Here is a 20,765-nt window from a genome sequence, read left to right as displayed (position 1 = left end):
GGCTCCATTTTGGGGTTTTTCTCCCTCAATTTCTGTTTACCTTAGAAGACTCCCAGACAGTGAACTGGCTTAACTGAAAGTGACGAAATTTCACTTATTATAGTATGGAGCATAATTTGCTGCGGCGCGTGAGGCTCAGGTTTGGGAAGGCTAAATCATTTTTTTTATCTGACGCTGCCCGCCTCCGGCGTCTATAGATAAGAGATCAACTCAGTGAAAGCACCACCTGCTGACCAATCAGAGCTCTGTGTGCGGAATTTAAAGCTATCAAGTCATATTACAGGATAAAGGAAATACAGTTTAGACTGCCGCATGCAGGGAAGACGCCTACGTGTCGCACTCATCATTCATATCACATCATCAATCACATCATCGATCATATAATATCATAATATATCATAGAGAGTCACACACAGCTGATCAGCTGATCACCTGAGAGCTACCGAGTTTCATTCAGACTATTTAAAAAAAACAACGTTCTGATTTTATCATTGCGCAACAATGAACTCAATGTGTGATTGTTATAGCAGTAATATTAAACACTAATAATACAGTAAACTATTAACACTGTACATATTATTGTTTGCCCGTGGTGAGATGACGAGGCTTGACAAACAATCGTTTGTTTGAGCCGGGCTGCATTTCCTGATGAAAAAACAAACCGATTGTGTTTGTAGTTGTAGTACGCCAACGTGGATTAAACAACATTATTTTGTTAACCCTTGTGTTGTGTTTGAAAGCTGTTACCGTTCATGGTATTCGCGGGTCAATTTTGACCCATGATTTATCTCAGTCCAAAACACTCAAAAATAAGGACTATCATCCAATATTGTTTTAACTACATCATAACTAACTTATAATGCATTCATAACCGTACAATCCTGTTGTTATTGTATTGTATGGCCCCAAAACACATTACACCACATATTGCACACGTGCATGCATGTGTGTGTTCAGGTTCAAGTGTTAGTGTACATATTCTTTGTGAAAGGTCGAGTTCCCATGGGGGGAGGGGGGCCAGAGGGAGGGGAGACCAGGTGCATGTTGCGAAAAAAGTATTGTTACAGTGGATGAAGGGGGTGGGGGTGGGGTGTCTAAAGTCAAAGATTAATCTTGATTAGGCCAAATTTGACCCCGAGTCACCCAAAACAATTCTGCTGGGTCTTCCCAGACCCGAACACCGAATTATACACTTTTTTTTTAGAGACCTTCAGACTTGGCTAAAATTGTCAAAATCAGTTTTGTAGTGTTTATATAGCTTTGTGGATGATATCATGAAGCCTCGTTCCGATAAAAAAAACTAGAGCGTAGTTATTATATAATTTTAACTTGAAACGGGTCACAGGAGACCCGAACACAACATAAGGTTTAAATAAAAACATGGTGATGTTTTGTAAATGATTACATGTGTGGTGGTCAATGTAACGCTGTAACCAGATGAGTGATTACAGCGCCCGGTATCATTTTACACACATTTGTATCATACAGATGCAGGACTTACACACGCCTGTTATCTAACCGACAGGTCCGCACGCACTCTCCAACCGAAACTCTAATAAGCATTCATTCACAAACTAAATCAGGAGACCTTTAACGTTTTACGTCCGATTCGCTCCTTTTTTCCTCGCTGTACACAGCTCCAGTTTGGGCATTGGCCTGTCATCAGATTTCATTTTAGTTGCTGCTGTAGCGGAAGTTTAGTACAATTATTTTTGATTAAATGCTCCAAATCTCCACCCTCCATAATTGCACTTGCTTCAGTTGCTTGCTACTTTCTAACGGCGGTGAGAGTGGTGCAGTGACGCTATCTATCTATCTATCTATCTATCGATTAGATTTATGATTCGAAAATTATAAAAGTAGAGTAGACATGTGGATATTATCCGGCTGAACAAAACGTGCATTTATCTAACAGGTTAGTTTTCCACAGACCTTATTTCGAGCTATTTTCCAAAATCCTATGGAGAAATCCCATTGCTTTTTTGTCGAGGGAACGCGAGCGCAGCTTACTTCCGGGTTTTAGGACGCATCACTGCACCACTAAATTGATGCGATTTGATTGGATTAGGTTGCAGGCTAAGAGATCAACTCAGTGAAAGCACCGCCTGCTGACCAATCAGAGCTCCGTGTGCGGAGTTTAAAGCTATCAAGTCATATTACAGGATAGAGGAAATACAGAAAAACTGCCGTTGCAGGAAAGACGGCCGGCAAAAATCAACTGACTGTGTGAACGTGAAAATTAATAGAATATCCCCTCCCATCTTCAGAGCAATCTGACTATTATAACATTAGCGTTAAGAAAGCTTACTTAAATATCTGCCACAACATAAGTAACCGGATCAGAGTAACATTAAGTACAGTCCGCGGCACTGTGAGTGCTGACATCGATGTGTCCCATTATCATTCATATCATATCACATCATAATGTATCATATATTTCCTTATTTGAGTCAGCTTCTTGAGCCGTATCTGGCCGTGCAACACTCACAGTGTCACATACTGTATGCAGAAGTATTATTTTAAGCAACACATTAAGTTGACGAAACACTCGAGTCAAATGTAATTAAAGTCAGATCCACTCGTGTCTTGGACGGGGCAGTGATATCATAAAACTGTTAAAGGGCCCATGTCATGGCCATTTCCACTGATCATAATTACATTGTTGAGGTATACTAAAATAGATTTATACTGTGCAATTTTCCAAACTCACATTGGTTTCGCATACAGCATCTCTGTCAAGCATGTGTATTCAGCAGTATTCACTTTCTCCACTAAACGACTCGTTGGAGCTCTTGCCCCCCCCTCCCTGTGAGCCTAGTGTGCTCCGATTGGTCAGCTCGGCCACTCGTTCTGATTAGTCAACCACCAGAGAGGCTGCGCCCATGTCAGTGCTTTTCCCGGCTGCTCTCAGCGTAACATCAGTCTTATCATGGCGTCGGTACAGCGGTATATTTTATATACATATATATTTTTAACTGTTGTTATAGAAGAGTGTGACGGCCTCAGGGCCTTTGTCTTACGGTGGGGTGGAGCTGAAGAGGGTAATCAGCGCGATCACGGACACCTCCGTAGCCGGTGCTATTAATCCCAGCGGCCCGGAGTCTCTCTCCAAAGCGGCTGCAGAAGGACGAACTGAGCGACCCTCTCCCCTCGACCACCTGTCTCTGCATTTACCACAATAAATGTGCCGTGGTTTTGTAAACTCGTGTATGTCTCCTAGTCTTTCCGTTGTGGCCTACGAGCTACTCTCATAACAAAGAGTAAGTTATTTTTACCCGTTATAAACTACTACTGTTTGATGAGAAATCAAATCATGGTTTGCTATATATGAATTCAGGGAAGAAAGGATAGGCCTACTAAGTATTTCCATTAAACTTTATTTTTAGAAATGTACAAAATGAACATAAATATACATATATACACGGTATATCATCCATTCCTCCTCCTCGCATCTTGCCTGCGCACAGTCGGTGCGGTGCCTTTTAGCACCCTCAGTAGTAGTAGAATCCCTTCCCCGTCATGGATTGTCCGCCAGGATCTGGCTGGACGAAATCAAATGCAAATCACAAAATATTAGAGAAACTTAGTTGTTTTAGATTCGTTAGTAGTAGTTGTGTAATGAACAGCTTGCCTGCTAATATGCTAACCTAGCTTTGTTTACCTTGGTAGCTAACACGATATGAACGTTAGCTTGGAGGAAAGGCAACTATAATGCAGTGTAATAAAACTACTATGAACAAAAGCTAGTGGTTCATATTAGGCTAGCAATAACGTGTTTATAATTGCAATCGTATACGGGTATTCTGCTACGTTCGGTCATACAATGTAACTTGCATGAATACATTGTTTTGCGCTAGCATACAGCTAGCCTCGTTAGCTACATGCAGTATATGTACGGTCACAATGTACGGTAAATCACAGTACAGTATACTGTATGAGTATTCCGTGTGTGTGACTGCAGACATTCTCCTGCCATGACAAACATGTAAGGCCATCTGCTGACATTGTAGTTGATATATTTAAACGCTAGCAACGTAGCATCACAAAAATGTTTTTCTGACCAAAACTAGCTCTAGCTCCGTGTGTTAGATCGCTACGCCAGCTATAATGTAATTACGTTTCGCGACTGACCGGCAAATCACCCGGAGTATACTGTCAATAGGTATTTTGTGTGTGAATGCAGACATTCTCCTGCTATGAGATACATGTATGCAAGGCCATCTGCTGATATTAGAGTTGATATATGGAAACTCTAGCAACTTAGTTAGCACAGTTAGCACTGTGTCAATGGCTTAGCAGTCCAACACAGTTTACACATTTAAACAGTCTTGTTTGATAAATACACAAATAACAATGCAAACTTACAGGTTGTATACCCAGATCTTCCCCTGCTCCAAACGGTCCAAACAAGCTGTGCATATCCGGCCTCAAACTGGGCAATGTTTTGGAAGCTTTCGTCTGTGAAATGCCTGTTCTTCGAACCTCTGGAGGAGGAACACAACGCTGCTGGTGTGGCCATAGCTCTTCGGGATTGGTCCATTTCGTTCCGGGTACCGCATGACATCAGGCGGTACCCGGAACTAAATGGAAGACTCAAATGGGCAGTGACGTATCTCCAACGAGGCGTTTTGGGGAGGTATTTTCTGTGTTAGAGTTTTACTCGCTACAGGGTGTACTTTGAGGGTTTTGACTCTGCACACCGTTTACATGCATAAAAACCTTCATAACACACAAGGGGACGGGTAATAACCGGAAAAGCATGACATGGGAGCTTTAATGTACGCATTCAAACGCTTTTTCTTTTACCAGCTATATTCACCTTGCAGGTGCAGCTATGTGGATTTTATCCTGGATAAAGTGTTTAAGTCATGGATGTTTAAAGTTTAACTTCTTCATATTTGACTAATATTAAAGTTCACTTTTCATTCAGGAAGTATGACGCTGCGCTGTCAGTACGCTTGTCCATGTTTGAGATTGGTCGAATGCTCCAAATACCACCCCTTTCATGTGAACGCGCACCTAACTAGATAGGACACGGCTGGCTTGAGCGATCCACGTGATAACCAGCGTCGTAGTACAGCTTAGCGAGAGCGCGTATGTTTTGGATTGGGCCAACCGGCTAACTCAAACATATCCAGGTTAGGAAAATCCGGCTTCGTAGTACAGGCCTCAGGTGCCTTTGTGTTTTGCTTCCCTCCCCAGCTGTGTCTTGCCCTTGTGATTAGTCTTGCATGTATTTCAGTTCTGGTTTTCCGTTAGTTGTTGTCTGATCCTTGTATGTCATTGGTTGAGGTGTTCTTGTTGATGTTTGTTGATGCGTTGGAGAGTTTTCTCACTTTTTTGTTTTGGAATTGCCCTGTTTTACATGGTATTTAAAGTGGACCTATCATGCTATATTTGAAAAATATATTGTAGGGCCACACCTATATAAAACATGTCTGTGACATTTTTTTTTCAAAATACCAAACAGATAACCCATTGTAGCCATGTCTCATACTGCTCAAACCCCTCTTTTGCAGCCCTGTTAGAGAAACGCAGATTTTGGGTCCTTAGCTTGAAAAAAAGAAAAGAAGAGGAGGCGGAGCTAATGCCTGATCAGAATTCTACCGTAGATAAAGTTAAATTCGGTTGTGATAAAACGCCATCCTGTTTAAACCACGTCAAGGATTATTTCTGAAACAGTATGGAGCTCAAATGCTTTTTCTCTTGCAGGTTTATCACAAGGTGAGTTCTTTTTTATATTTCCTGCTTTTTAAACACATGTGCTCTACAGTACAGGTTAGCTCTGAGTGTTAGCGAGGCTTGCTAATGTAAACAAAGATGTCCAAAACACGTCAGGCATTGTTTCTGATAGCAACTTTCTGTGGGTCCGCCGCTGCTATTACGTCACAGCGGATGGAAATCTGTATCCGCTCGTTGTACACCCGTTTTTAAAAGATTTGGGTACGGAGGAAAAGAGAGAGGGTTTTATTTTCTGACGCTGCGTGAGTTCCCCGACGCACCGGGGACACATATTTATGTATAAAAGACATCACAAAGTGCATTTTGCATGACAGGTCCCCTTTAAGGTATTTTTGTTGTTCAAAACCTTTGTCCAGTGGCATGTACTACGAAGCCAGATCAACAAGAGTAAGAAATCAACCAAAGGGAACGAGGAAGAGAGTATCTTTACATAAGTTGGACAGTAAGAGGGGCACATTGCTTATTGATGTAGTAGAATAGGCCACATGGAAAGGGTCAGGGAGATTGGTCAAAGAGGGTGGATCTTTCTGGTAAATTTGGTTAGTCATCTTTCTTGTTGCACTTATCTGCTCTCACTCTTCCCAACAAAGAGAAGGCAAGGTAAGGAAACCAGAGCAAAGGTTCCTTTATTTAATTAATTCTATCAACCAAACCAAAATGTAAACTTGGTCCATCAATTTACTTTACTTTTCTGTACAATCAAAGCAATTGTGTGCTTAGTTCTTAGGAATTTGACCAACCGACCAGCAATTTGATCATGGATGTATTATCGCCTTAATAATATATGAATTCCATTGTTATTGTAGTATAGTTTATTTGATTTACTATTTAGTATATCTGAGCAGCAGGGGGTAATGGAACATTCTTAGCATGGGATGTGTTGCTGGGTTTTATTTCTGTAAGCACTTCAGGCGAAGTTGTTGAAAAAGCATTTCCTGTGGTTTCTGTTAGAACTTTTGGATGAAAAAAGCTGTGATCTCCAGACACAGAGAAGACGCCTCATCATCTGCTATTTAATTTAAACCTTAAAATTAGCGCACACGTTTACTAGATGTTTTACATGTTGTCACTTTCCAATAGTTATTTCCTTTCAACCTAAGGCGGATCAAGACTTTCATCGACCCATGAAAGTCGAAAGGCCCTTTGTGCATTGCAACACAAAGGGCCTTGCTACTGGGTAACAATAATGTGTTCCTTGTGGCCCCACTGAGTTGAATTGGAATGTATAAGATGATTTTTTTTTTCCTTTTCTTACGGCACATGTAAGAGCCAAGAGTTGGTCCCTCGAGTGAATACTAAGAAAACCTTGATGGTAGACCACACTCCACACAATGCACCAAGCTTAAGATGTGTCAAAGCTCTTTTTTGTGTTTCCTACTGGTATGTTTATGTCACCAGATATGTTCAAGGATGATTCTTTGTCACAATCGACACTACGTTGACAAAATACATGCAGTTGTAGCTTGGTCCATTATGCTACACACGACAGCAGACCAAAAAGGGTAGTTCTAGTAGTGTATTCCTGAAATGTGTTTTTCTCTTGGCAGATTATATGGCGGGGATTTGTAACATTTAAAAATGTTTTAACGTTAGTGAACAATTTCCATCAATTCAGCAGCCAAGTGCAACTGCTTACAAATGTAGTTATAACATGAAATACAAAAATGTCTTATTTTCGTGTTAAAGGTAGGGTAGGTAAGTTTTGAGAAACCGGCTCGAGATTGCTAGAATTTTAAAATACACAACCGGAGAAAATCTGCCACTTCCTTATAGAGCCCCTCCTCCAACACACACAAACGTGCACATGACCAATGAGGGCACGAGATAAGTTTGTGCACAGATGGAAGGCTGACAGGCAGATAGGCCATCCAGTTATTTTAGCCGGGCCGGCTAAAATGATTGGTCGTACTTTTTACAGTACTACGGCTTCCACAGATGACATTTTTTTATGGATTTTTTGTCAAAGCACTTAAGATATTCATTGCTATCGGGATGTTAAGAGCATTCCATGGAATATAACAAAAAGTGTATCTCGAGCCGGTTTCTCAAACTTACCTACCCTACCTTTAAGAAAGAAGGAATAATATTGACTGTTTTTTTTCAGTGCAGCACTTTGCTTTTATGAAAAACAAATAGACATACACAGGACAAGACTAAGATTAAATTCATTTAAAAAACAGGCAAAATGAACACTATTTCCGATTACAAATGTCATTGAGTGCTGTCATTCAATAACCATTTAACCATGTGCATTTTTACTTCCTGTGAGGGCGGACCTGTTTCTCTGTAGGAGTGAAGCAAGCAGTTCATCAGTGTGGTGGCGAGGACCTGCTGCTCGTCAGCTTTATAAGCAGCTGGATTCACTGGTTCTCCCTTTCTCCCCATGCTTGCACACTGAGTGGTTCTGTTGTGTTTAGTTTGTCTTTAGGCTTACAACGTATGTGTCATCTGCTCTCTTTTGTCTAGTCTTCACCCAGATTGTGACTAATTTCAAAACCGAATTGAAGCGGCTCTATTTGCTTTTTGGGGTTGTTGTGCATAAAATGGACAGCAAAGGCTAAAATCAACAAAGTTTGGAGTTTCTCTCCCACATTCTCCCCCCTGCCTGAAGCGACTCTATTGTTTACTTCTGTAACACTCGTGTTTCTATTTTCTAGCACTCCAAGACATTGTCTGTGATATGCTAAGTGTTGGCACATAACTTATCTCTAAGCGGTTGACCAATCAAAACAGAGTCGGCCAGCTAACCAATCAGAGCAGACTGGGCTCTGGTTTCAGACAGAGGTTGAAAAGAGGTGCTGTAGTATGAGAAAAATAAAGAGCTTTTTGAACATTAAAGCATGGAGACATGTCACAGTAGAGACACTAAACAAAAATATGAACCTGAAAATGAGCGTAATAGGGCTCCTTTAATACAATTGTATGCCGTTTTTTTGGATACCAAATATAGCTGAGTACTGGTGTAATGGTCAACACAGTCTCACTCCCTAATAGTCCAATAGTGACGCTTGGTCAGGGTCCTTTGGCGTGCAGTTGTGACGCACCGAGTCTCCTTCAGTGTCATAAACAGACGCAAAGAGCTTTCAACTGATTGTAATGTATTCCCATCGGCGGCGGTATTTGACGCTCAGGGAAGCACCGCATCGGTCCATGTCGGCGGCAGTTAAAGGCAATGTGAGCGTCCATTCCCATTGGATAACGAATAATTTTACAACCGGAAATAAGTATTCTACTTACTGTCGATTGATTTTACAGTGATATCTGCACTACTCATCAACTCAAAAACACCAGATTATCCTTGTTAATTACACAACAATGATTGGTTTAAATTGTGTACAATGGTTATATCTCTCACAGACTGAATATTTTGTCCAAATATATATATATATATATATATTTTTTTTCCTCTTTTGTTTTTGTTTTGTTGTTGTTTTGTTGCCTATCCTTGTCTGTCTACCCTTCCCCAAATGTAAAGCGTCTTTGGGTCTTAGAAAAGCGCTATAGAATTTATTATTATTATTATTATTATTATTATTAAATACTCCAAGGTGTCTCGGTCCCGCGGTAGCGGGGGCAGAGGTTTCTTTCCCTCCGCCCAACCAGCTGCCTGCGGAAGCAGATGGGCCGCCAGGCTCTCATCGAGGGAGGGCACACCGGGACACGCCGTGTCCGAGCGGCCCTGCACCCTGATGATACCCGCCAAGGCTGCGATTGGGGCCTTCGTCCTCAATGGCCGCCTCCACACACTGCCAGGGTGGCTACGTCTATAGAAGTCTCAGTAGGTGAATGCTTGCATGATAAGGTAGTACCCATAGAGTCCAGTAGAGGGCTCCGCCTGTGCTTATATAACAAGGGTTACCATACGTAACCCCTCGTTTTGTGTTTTTCCCCTTCGACTCTGAGAAACAAATAGTTTTATCGGAGTTTAGGCCGAAGACACTACACTACCCACAATCCTCAGCTATCGTTTGAGACTACACCATGCGCTTTGCTCGACAAACCCCATGATTAGTCCTCAAGCTCTGTGATTGGTTGACCTCCGACTGTATTCCATATGAAAAAAACGTTTCGTAAAAGATAAAATCATACTTTATTCAGCTAGTGCTTGCTTTACTCTTTGAAAGTCATCACATTAATGCATTGTAATAAATGGTTCGGCTGCATTAAATATTACACATCTGGCTTAGTTATTTATTTATCTACAGAGATTGGGCCTCAGAATAGACCGGAAACTATTCTTTTACCGTTCTGTTTTAATTTTACAATAAAGTTAATAGTAATATTTTGTTTGACATTATTATTTTTTATTAACTAGACAGCTGGGTCATGTTAAGACCATCTTTTCTGTGTTGCTGTGGGTTTTTCCCATCGCTTTTGTGTTACAAATATCAAAACAATATATGAGTGGTCGTCTGTGGATAACAAAATATATCCTTCGTAAACTAAACCGGAAACAGCAGTATATTTGATTATGTTAACACTGTAAACTTGACAGCTTTTTAACCCGAACCACCTACTGGTTAAAGCACGTTATTACACGTTTAGAGTAATTGCAATGCAGGTAGATTGTGTTGCTTTTTAATTACTTTTTTTAAATGCCTTTTTCTTAATGTCTTTCATTTTTGTAAAGCACTTTGAATTGCCTTGTGTTGAAAGGTGCTGTATAAATAAACTTTCCTTGCCTTGCCTAAGGTCTGCTGCATGTTTTGTTGAATGTGTTATATTTGATGAAAACATTTAAATATTAAGATTACATACAAAATAGGAGGAAAGTAGAAGGTCAATGATAAAAATATAGAATAGAAAATATCAAGAAGATACTGTAAATGATATCTAGAATAAAACAGTTTAGTGCCGGATGTACTAAAGATATTAATAGGAGGATGTGCAAAACAGACAAACTAATCAGGCTTTATTAAAACATTATATAATACTTTAGGTTAAGGTCTTCTTATAAATAAGCAAAAAGCTTTGGGGGTATCTACAGATAAATATTAAGCCTGACAAAGTACTTAACGTCTAATATATTGCATGGTTTGTTTTGGGACTTGACAATCAACTTTCCTGCAATGTTAACTATGTTGAAGCACTTATTTTAACCGATATTATACATATTTATTATACTCTTATAAGATGTATGTAGATAGAATAAGAAATGTGCAGAATATGACAGTTTAATGGTGGAGATATTGATAGATGTCTTGTAATGTTGAGGAACCTGTGACCCAAGTTTTTCATTCATTGCATAACTACACCGTAGTTGTGTATATGATATGTCAATAAACCTTTGAAAATCTTGAAATCTTGAAAGGGATGTGCAAAATAGCCATTATATACAGTTTATAATGAACGATTAGAGAATAACGAGTAATGAATATGCAAGGAGAATACTTACTTCCGGGTGTAAAATTCTCCGTTAATTCTCCGTTATCCAATGGGAATTGCCTTTAACTGCCGCCGACATGGACCGATGCGGTGCTTCCCTGAGCGTCAAATTCCGCCGCCGATGGGAATACATTGCAATCGGTTGAAAGCTCTTTGCGTCCGTTTATGAAGCTGAAGGAGACTCGGTGTGTCACAACTGCACGCCAAAGGACCTTGACCAAGCGTCGCTCTTGGACTATCAGGGAGTGAGACTGTGTTGTAATGGTTGTAGTCTGTGGATCTGAGCTCACACAGTCCTTAATATTCAAAATCTTGTTCATACATGCAGGACAGTGAGTGAAAATAAAAGGAATCGCAATATAACCAACTCTTCTGAGCTATTTTAAACGTGTAGAAAATATCAGTGAAATTTGAATTATCTTTGTCAACTTGCATACAAAACAAATACAAATTATAAAACATTTTTATAAGTCTTTTACTTCAATTGCATTTAAGGCGGCAAAAAGACAATTTCACACAGGCTACACTAAATATTTTTGTCCCCACATGAATGAAGGGCAATTTGCTTACAATCGTTCTTCAATTTGAGCAAAAGTCCATACATTATGATTTTATTTTCTTTCTTTCTTTTTTATTAGAGAAATTACTCTTTTACACGTACATGCATAAAAAAGGCCGGCATGGGGAAAGGATACATAGTGTGTGGACTCTCTTGCGTAACACTGCTGCTGCTACTCTCTATTTTCAGCCAAAATCCAGAGAAAAATGCAATTGAACTGCTGTTTCTTCATGAAGCAGCCGGGCTCTGCTTAGCTCCGCATCGACTTCCAGCAAGACTCCTTTAAAGCCGGGCTTTTTTTCTCAGCAGAGCCCTTTTTAAACACTGCGCTTGTGAAGACTGATACTCGGGGAGAAAAAGCGAAATGGAAATGAAAACAACAGGCTCCTAGAAACAGTATGCCCCACATACAAGAGAGAAATAACGGCATAAAGCAGCGGCTTTGATAATGCGGAGAAAAGAGTGCCCTGCTGAGTATGGATCTAGAGAAGGAGAAAAGACAGAGAAAAGAAAGGCAGAGTTAGCCAGAAGGGGGTATTACAAATGGGGGTTCTGGGTTTAATAATGTACACAGGGCAGCCTTAGTGGTCAGTTGCACTGGGGGGGTGACATTTACAGTTAGGGGAGAGCGTAGATGGAGTCAACCACCCACCAGGACTCTGTCCACAGCGGGGAGATGGAGCTCTGAGGCTTCCAGGTGGCTGGGTCAAGAACACATACTGAATACGCTTCAGGTGGGTGCAGAGGTATCCATCAGTGCAGTGACATTATACACATGTATCTGATACACTGGCTATTTCTATATATAACTAGGGCTTTGTTGTTTAGGATAAAGCTTTATTTGTATAGAAGTTCTTATACACAGGATACAGCTGTAAGTGTATTAATTCAAGTTAAAGGCTAAACCATATTAGCACACATGTATAAGGTAAAATAGGCAAGAGAAAAAAAACTATGAAACTATTATATAACATATAATCCCCTCATTATAAAAAATGAATACTATAAAATACTAATTAAAAAAGAAATGTAAAAACAATTAAACATTTTATTTAAAATAAAAAAATGTATATATAAAAATAGGATACATAAATACATTTTTAAACATTCCTGACATTTCTTTAAAATATTGGCCTCTAATAACTCTTGATAGGGTTTTCCTGATTTTGGAAGTGTAGTGTATAGAAGCTGCTGACCGTATTTTATTCAAGGGAATTTTGTAATATTTAAAAGGACTGCCGTTGAGGATCTTAGGGCTCGCAAAGGGACATAGAGAAAGGGTGACATAAGAAGGTGCCAGACAATTAAAAAAAGCTTTGTATACCAGTTTAAGGATTAAACAAATACATTCAAAAAAATATGGTGGGACAATGCGTTGTAGATCAGGGGTTTTCAAAGTGTGGGAAGGTGAGCCTCCCCTCCCAATTATTATTGCTATTATTATTATTATTATTATTATTATTATTGTTATTGTTGCTATAATGCAGGGGTATTCAATTGCATTTCAAAGAGGTCCAGTAAGAGAACATGTCATTAAATGCTCTGTTTTCGCTGTCTACCTTTCTCTTTTTTGAGCACGCCATTTGAAATTATGACTGCACCGATTTGATTGGCTGAGTAGCATCACCTCCTTAAAAGATTAAACAATAACTTTTTAAAACCTTTTTATCTTTATGTTTTAAACATTTTTTAAATACATTTGTAACATTGTGGATAAATCCTTGTATGCTCCCGGCAACACACTGAACGTCAACTTTGCCTCCTTATTACACTCACCCCTACTTTAGTGGGAACGATGAGTCTGCGTCTTTGATGCGCACAGGGGGATGATGCGGGGATCAGAGTCCTGCATCGGGTCGGGTACCAGACGCGTGACCCGCAAAAAAAGTGATTCGCGGGTCGTATTTTTTCAAACATTTTTTTTCGGGTTCGGTTCTGGGTAAAACAAAGAAGATGCGGGTCGGGTCGCGGGTGTTGCATAATAAATATATTTAAATAATAATAATTGAATTTAATGTTTAAAGATTCCTCAGACCTCTCCCCCGCGGGACCGCGCATAATCATAACATCTGCACCGCATCAGTCTGCTGCTGAGCGTGCCACATTCGAAATGGCTGAGGTGAAGCTCTCTAGCGGAGGATACAGCATTGTCAATAACTCTTCCTCAAGAGCGAAATCCAACGTCTGGGAGGCTTTTGGTGTCATCCTAGATGGAGAAAATAACCAACATCCCACGCTTTTTGAGCCAAATACGCAACTGCATGTGTTAATAATTGCATGTTTTCACTGCTCGTAGGATATGCGGGTTCGGGTCGGTTTGCGGATCTTGTGCCGACGGGTCAGGTCGGTTTGCAGAACTAATTGGCAATATGTGCGGGTGGCGGGGCGGGTTAGGTATTGCACGTCGCGGGTACGGGGCGGGAGCGGGTCTTGAAATTCAGACCCGTGCAGGACTCTGGCGGGGATGCAATGTAGACAGGAATAAACGCAGATCATCCTCTGGCTGCAGCCTTGACCGGTACTTGCTTTTGATCAAACCCGCACTCACACAGGTGGGTGGAGGTGAAGGGAATGAGCACTTTTACAGCCTTTTTGGCGAGTTGAGGGAACTCTGTCTCCACAGACAGCCAAAAGTGTGCAAGTGACACTTTACTCATCTTTTTCTCGTTATTTTTTTCTCACGCTGCGCCTCCCCTGAAGCTCTCTGGCGCCCCCCCAGGGAGGCGCACCTCACACTTTGAAAACCGCTGATGTAGATAATACAGGAGTATAATCCTTCTGTTATTATTATAATTCAGGTGTTTCCACAATCAAAACCATCATAAAATGTTAAAGGAAGAGATACAATATATTTGTACCGAAGTGAATATGTTATGAATCTAAATCCTTGTGTCTCAGCTCAACATTATTGGTGGACTTTTACAACCCTATTCACACCTCAGCTTTGTATTTCTATCTGATCAATCATATGATATGTATCATATATATTTAAATCTACTTAGAATTCCTGTTATGAGGCTGTGTCCAGTAGGTGTAATCTTATTTACTTTGTGAAATTTGACATGGTATAGCTTGAACTTTATACTCAGATATTGTAGAAATGCTTCGACATATTTGTCATTTATCAAAAATCATCGGCAGACAAGCATAATCTAACTTTAGATTGATAAAACGTTTTATTTTCTCAGCATTTCCCAGCAATAGTGAATCGATTTTCTTTGGAATCAAGTAACGCACATTTTAAGATGCAAAGTGGTATTTACTGTAAATCCTCATTGTTACACCACTGTCTTACTCATAGTGAGGCTCCTCGTGACAGAACCAACTGGTCTAAATGACAGCTGCACCATTGTCATTACAGCAGCATGAGGAAAATTGGCAGATTTATTTACTAATCATATCGTGGTGATTTCCATCCCCATGTGTCAGTGGTCTGTTTAACGTGCAGTATGGACTGTAGTGGAAAAATGACAAATAAAGCGGGTTGACTGGGTTACCATAATTCGAGCATTTTCTCGCTAACAAATAAACATTAACTGAACATAAAATCAGTGGAGTGCATCAATGTTTGAATGAGCAGGCTGTCAAAGTGAGCTCATGTCAACATCATGGACCGTTCCCACCGGAGGAAAGATGTAGGTGTAGAAACGCAACCAGCGGCAGGCAGCTACTGTTGCCTGAGGTCCTCCGAGTGTTACATCACCTGAAAGCTCTCTGTGTCTCCTGTTTCGAAGGCTTCAACAAAAACCTGTGATGATACATTTCTTGCGGGGCATGGTTGTGCGCTCTTTCAAGCTGCTGAGGCTACAAATCTACAGCGCTATTGAATATGTGACCAGAAAACAGATGGATTCTTTGACCTTCAAAGCAAAATCAACTGTATATTCGGTTGTGCAGAATCGACCCAGAACGCTTGCACTGTCCTTCCAGAAATAGTGCCAACAATGAGTGTGGACAAGGGCATGTTGTTTCAGCAAGCTCTTTTCAACTCCTCACAACAAACCTCCGACATTGATTCTGCAAGCTGTGGCGGTCAAACCCCTGTCGAATTATGGCAGGAGGCTGGAAGCTCGCCCATTAGACTCACAGCGCTATCGTGTACCATCTCCTAAGCAAGCTATACCATTTTGTTAAGGTGGAATTAGATTTCAAACAGAGTGGGAATAAATATGATTATGTTCCCAGCAAGGCCCCAATTGGTGCCTATGTGACTTTGCAACCTTTTAATGGGATCTTATCGGCTATATCCAGCGCCCTGCACAGATTCCATGTAATACCGCTGTTTGCTCACACAATCAGCATTGTGTTTAATAAATGTGGCTGAATATTAACTAATCTTTTGATCTCACTTTCATTAGGGGCCACCCCGAGTGAAGAGGATTCTTCTCCACAAATTAGGCATTCCCTCCGCCCACAAGCCTGCTTCTTCTCATGAGGGAAATGAGCAAGGACACAAATGCTTTTATTCCAAGATAACTGGTAAAGTGTTTTAATTAGGCCTTGTTTTCAAAGCAGCTAACTTTCCTAGCGAGGGATGTTATTATGTTGCCAGGCTGCGTGTTCAGCTCCATTTACAGAAACTTCCCCGAAGCATTTTTTTTCCCTTCTTTTTTTCCACTGTTCCAGATTTACTCTTGTAGTATTTTAGAACGTGTCATGTAGGACAGGATTGCTGCCACCGTTGGGAGTACTATTTCATTCAGTGACACAGGCCCAATTATTAGGTCCTCTACACAACCTCAAATGCTTCCCAGCCCACCTATGTCTCACAATAAACAAGCTAGAGCGCCAACACTTACAGGATGATCAATGGATTTTCCCGAAAGACCAATAACGCAGCACATTGTTGGTTACAATTTGATTACCGAGGCCCTCTACGGACGAGTGTGTTGCCTGGGTGTCACGTATATCTTCGAATATACAGTCTATACTGTAAACTGACTGAGGTGAGGCGTACTGAATGAGAAATCAACCCGTCAGTTCTGATGCTGTCACATCAATGTCTCTCTCAGGCATACACAAAGTCTTTGATAAGCCAATAACATGCCAGTGATTCCAGCTATACCGCATTGTATTCTCTATCAAAGCAAAATAAGGACACATTTAGGTCATAACTAATCAACTTTTATTCTCCTGCCTCATTATAGTATACCCTTAGCTCATAAACAAAAGACTGAATACATGTTCACCTGTTCACTCCCCCATTAGGTCTGCATAATACCTACTAATTATGTTTGCTCATCTATAAGCCTTAATTATGCCGGGAGCTGATAATTAGCTGGGTTAGAATAGGTGCATATGTTTTTTGTTCACTCTCAACCTGGCAGTAATAATGGCTATTCTCATCTCTAACAGGAGGACCTAGGATTTTCAATGTAAGAATATTTTTAGGTGCATTAGCACACGCTGTTTTTTTCAAACCAGTGTGAATAGTGTATATATGGACGCAGCAGAAGATAATGACATGCCAATGCAGTTGCATACCCATGCCTATATATACAGTCTATGACCCAAGTGTTTTGCTGCTGTACTGCTTGATTACTTGGGCAGGGGAGGTGTCCTTAGAATTATTACCTTGCACATACTGTTTGACCAAGATTGATGGATCAGGCTATATGTGGGGAGGTTCTTTGAAGTATTTTTACCTCTGCAAAGGGAGTTATGTTGTTGGAGCGGTTCTTCTGTTTGTCAGTCAAAAGGATTATGAAAAAACTACTGGCCCGATTTTCAAGAAACTAGCATTGGCCTATGATGAACACAATAAATGATTGAGGGGATGCAAATCACAGAGTGGATATATGCATATATGGTTCACGTAATAACAGTGCAACATTTTTTCACATTCGTATTGAGATGTACCAATCCAAACAATTTGTTACTAACTGGTAAAACTCTGGTGAATCCATCTTTAAGTCATACTGTAGCAATTATTGAAAATTGCGTTAATGCTTGTTTTCAAGTTGTTATTTTGACTTTTTCTTCATCTAACAACTGATCTGTTCTGTAAGGAGTATCTTAATTATTGTGTCACATCTACATAGTCAAAATCAGCTAAATGTCAAGCCATGACATCGATTATATTTTTGGATAACATTCAAACCCAACCCTCTTTGACAACACAAACACTCCACTCTACAACTTGATCTTTCGGCACACGACATGATAAAAAACAAACCGGATCTAAAGCGAAAGGGAAATAAAAAACGTTAAAGTTCTCTTTGGGGTTCCTTTTCGTTTGGACGAAACATTGACGTTGTTGTGCTATTTCCTCTCGAAATAACATTTCTGCTTGTATGGTGGCTGCAGTGTTCTTGCTCAATACCTCGCCAATTTGTTTTGTCCCAATTAGTCATTCCCAACATTGGTAAATAGAGTCCAGCTTGAAAACTACCAGGCATAACAAAAACGCATATTCAAAACACTCAACAGAAAAGTTTTCTCCCTGCTTCTTTTCAGTATGACTCATGGAGAGATCTTTTTTATGCTGCAATGTAAATTACTGGGCTGTATTATTAAGCTATTTTTGCTTTTCTAAAGGAGCTTCCATCTCCTTTGAGGGTCTATGTATAAGGAAAAAAACCCAGAGGCCCCTAATGTCCTGAATGAATGGCTATAAGGTGCTGTGTTGCATTAGAGCTTAATGTTCAGGTATATGCTCTTTGAGGGTTAGAGCTGCTTTTTCTTTAGTTAGCCACAGCTGAGTGAAATGACGCAGATTCTTGAGAGGCTGCACATTCACACACTTTTCCAGGCCATCTATAATGCATTTATGGATTAAAATTGAAGGCACACTTGAGGTCCGGCTTGAGTTGCACACACACAGGCACTCCTTTCCTCACATCCAACACACTCAAATGTCTGTCCCTCAATCGGACCAACATTGACACCATCATATATGCGGTACACTGTCTATAGAGTGGCATTTCCCCCGGTCCCTTGCTGCTCAGGGCTTCCTGGCAAAGAGGAGGGTGTTCTAGGGTCAGCACCCCAGGGACAGGAATGGTTTCTGGCCAAAGCTCAGCGGCTTAGATGGAGGTCATTATGGAGAGATGAGGGTGAGGTTTGGAGGGACGGACATAGTTAAAGGAGAAGGGTACACAGCAGATATGCCAACCGACAACAATGGAAAATGAAAAGACAACAAATGTCACCCAGTGGCGCTCATTTTCCTTCTGTTGTTTTACAGCAAAGATTACTGCATTGTGTTCAATCCCATAAAGCAGTCACTACAAACAAGTAAAGGTCATGGAAACTAATTGAATGACTCAGTAAGACTCGATTATGTCTTTTTAGTTTTGTGCAAAGCTCCCCTATTTGTTTTTCCCTCACTCTTTTTTACAGGGCTTAACCAAAGTAACTAAAGCAGAAAACTCTGGTTCTTCGGCTCTGCCCGTAGAGATTAAACTCAAAACTATGAGATTATTGCCTCCAGTACAGCTGTGCCGCTGAAATGTTTGTTGAACTAAAACTCTCAATTTGCTTCATATTGTCCCTCGCACTGTGGCTGCATGTGATGATGATGATGCCGTTGCACGTAGTGTTACTCGGGGTAAAAGCGTCTGCTAATTACCTCACATGTACATCGTATTTTATCATGAGTGGTACCCTGGGGCTGAGGAGATGGGAAGTGGCGTCTTATTTGTTTTCCTTTTTTCACTAATGTGTTCAGCCAGCTGTCCAGGTGGCTATTTCTTGAATACTCTCCTACAAGTGCACATGTGCCTAATTAGCATACACAAGTCGGGGTGTATGATTTTGCTTCTCTTCTGTTTTACAAGTCCTAACGGAAGCACCCTTGCCGTGAATTGTGAAAAGCTCTTTACCAGATTGTGCCAGCGAAAGTGCTCATACTCATTTACACCTCATTTACACCTCATTTGTACACTACTGAGAAAAAGGGGCAGGATTCTTATTTTCTTATGATTCTTGAATGAAACTCATTGTGAAAAATGTGATTGTGTCTCACCCCGGACATACAGTATGAGACAAATAACCTGTGCTCAGAACAGAACATGAGATAATGCATTGAGCTTAAGAAATGGAGCATCGAGCTAAAAACCAATGCAGCAGATTGTGCCCCATGAATTTTGTGTGGAAATGCGTTAACCTATACCAGATTTATTTGACACAATTGACACTAAAATGTAACTGACAGAAACTACACAAATTGGTCAAATTGTGACTGAAATCACCCACTCTGTTTCGTTATCAGACAAATGAACGGACAAATACTAAATAAACAAATGACTTGAAATTAATTTATTGACTCAATAATTATTGCAACCTCCTTAGCAACAGTCATTATTTTGCTTAGCAGCGGTATGTTATTGAGTATTAACAAGCTCTGAAATGTCGAAATTGACCAATCAGAATCTAGTATTATTAACTAAGCCATGTCATAACCACTAATAATACCTATCCAACTATCTGAAATCATTCAAGGAATTTAAACAAATGTAATGTCAAAAGAATAAACTCTATATAAAAGTGGCAAAATAAAAACTGATTTTAGTTATCAACTAAGGCCTATCTTTGCAGAACAGAGAGACCTTTCTGAACTGCACCACCCACACAGACCCCCTACGCTCACTCTAGTCATCCCCTTAAGCCACCACACAGCACCGAGCCCTAAACCCTTACTCACCCCAAACAACAAACAGTAAACCAACTTTACCAATATCCTCTTCTTTTTTTTGCATGTGCGCCAAACAAGAATATGTTGTTAGTTGTTAATAGGTTGACGTGTTAACTTAAAGTCAGAGCGTCTTTGATCAGCGGGATCACATCTCAGAGGGGAACGTGATTAAAAGTGACATTCTGAATGCCAAAGAACCCCAGCAGCAGGGCGGATTTTCCACGCAGTGTGAAGTCGTAAGCTCATAAAAGACATACACCAGTGATTCTACCCATGTAGCTTGTGCTCACTATTATAATACAGAACTCTCCCCTTCTCTTTTTCACCCTACTTTTCTCTCTTACAATTTTTTTGTTCTCCCTTTTTTCACTGCTGATAGAATATGCGCTTTGCTGGATGACTTTCAAAGCTACTTGTTCCACTTTCTTACATTTATGCTAATTG

This window comes from Trematomus bernacchii, unplaced genomic scaffold (genome assembly GCF_902827165.1).
Source record: "Trematomus bernacchii unplaced genomic scaffold, fTreBer1.1, whole genome shotgun sequence".
Classification (NCBI taxonomy): Eukaryota; Metazoa; Chordata; class Actinopteri; order Perciformes; family Nototheniidae; genus Trematomus; species Trematomus bernacchii.
The sequence above is the reverse complement of the archived record's forward strand: the minus strand, read 5'-3'. Positions refer to the sequence as shown.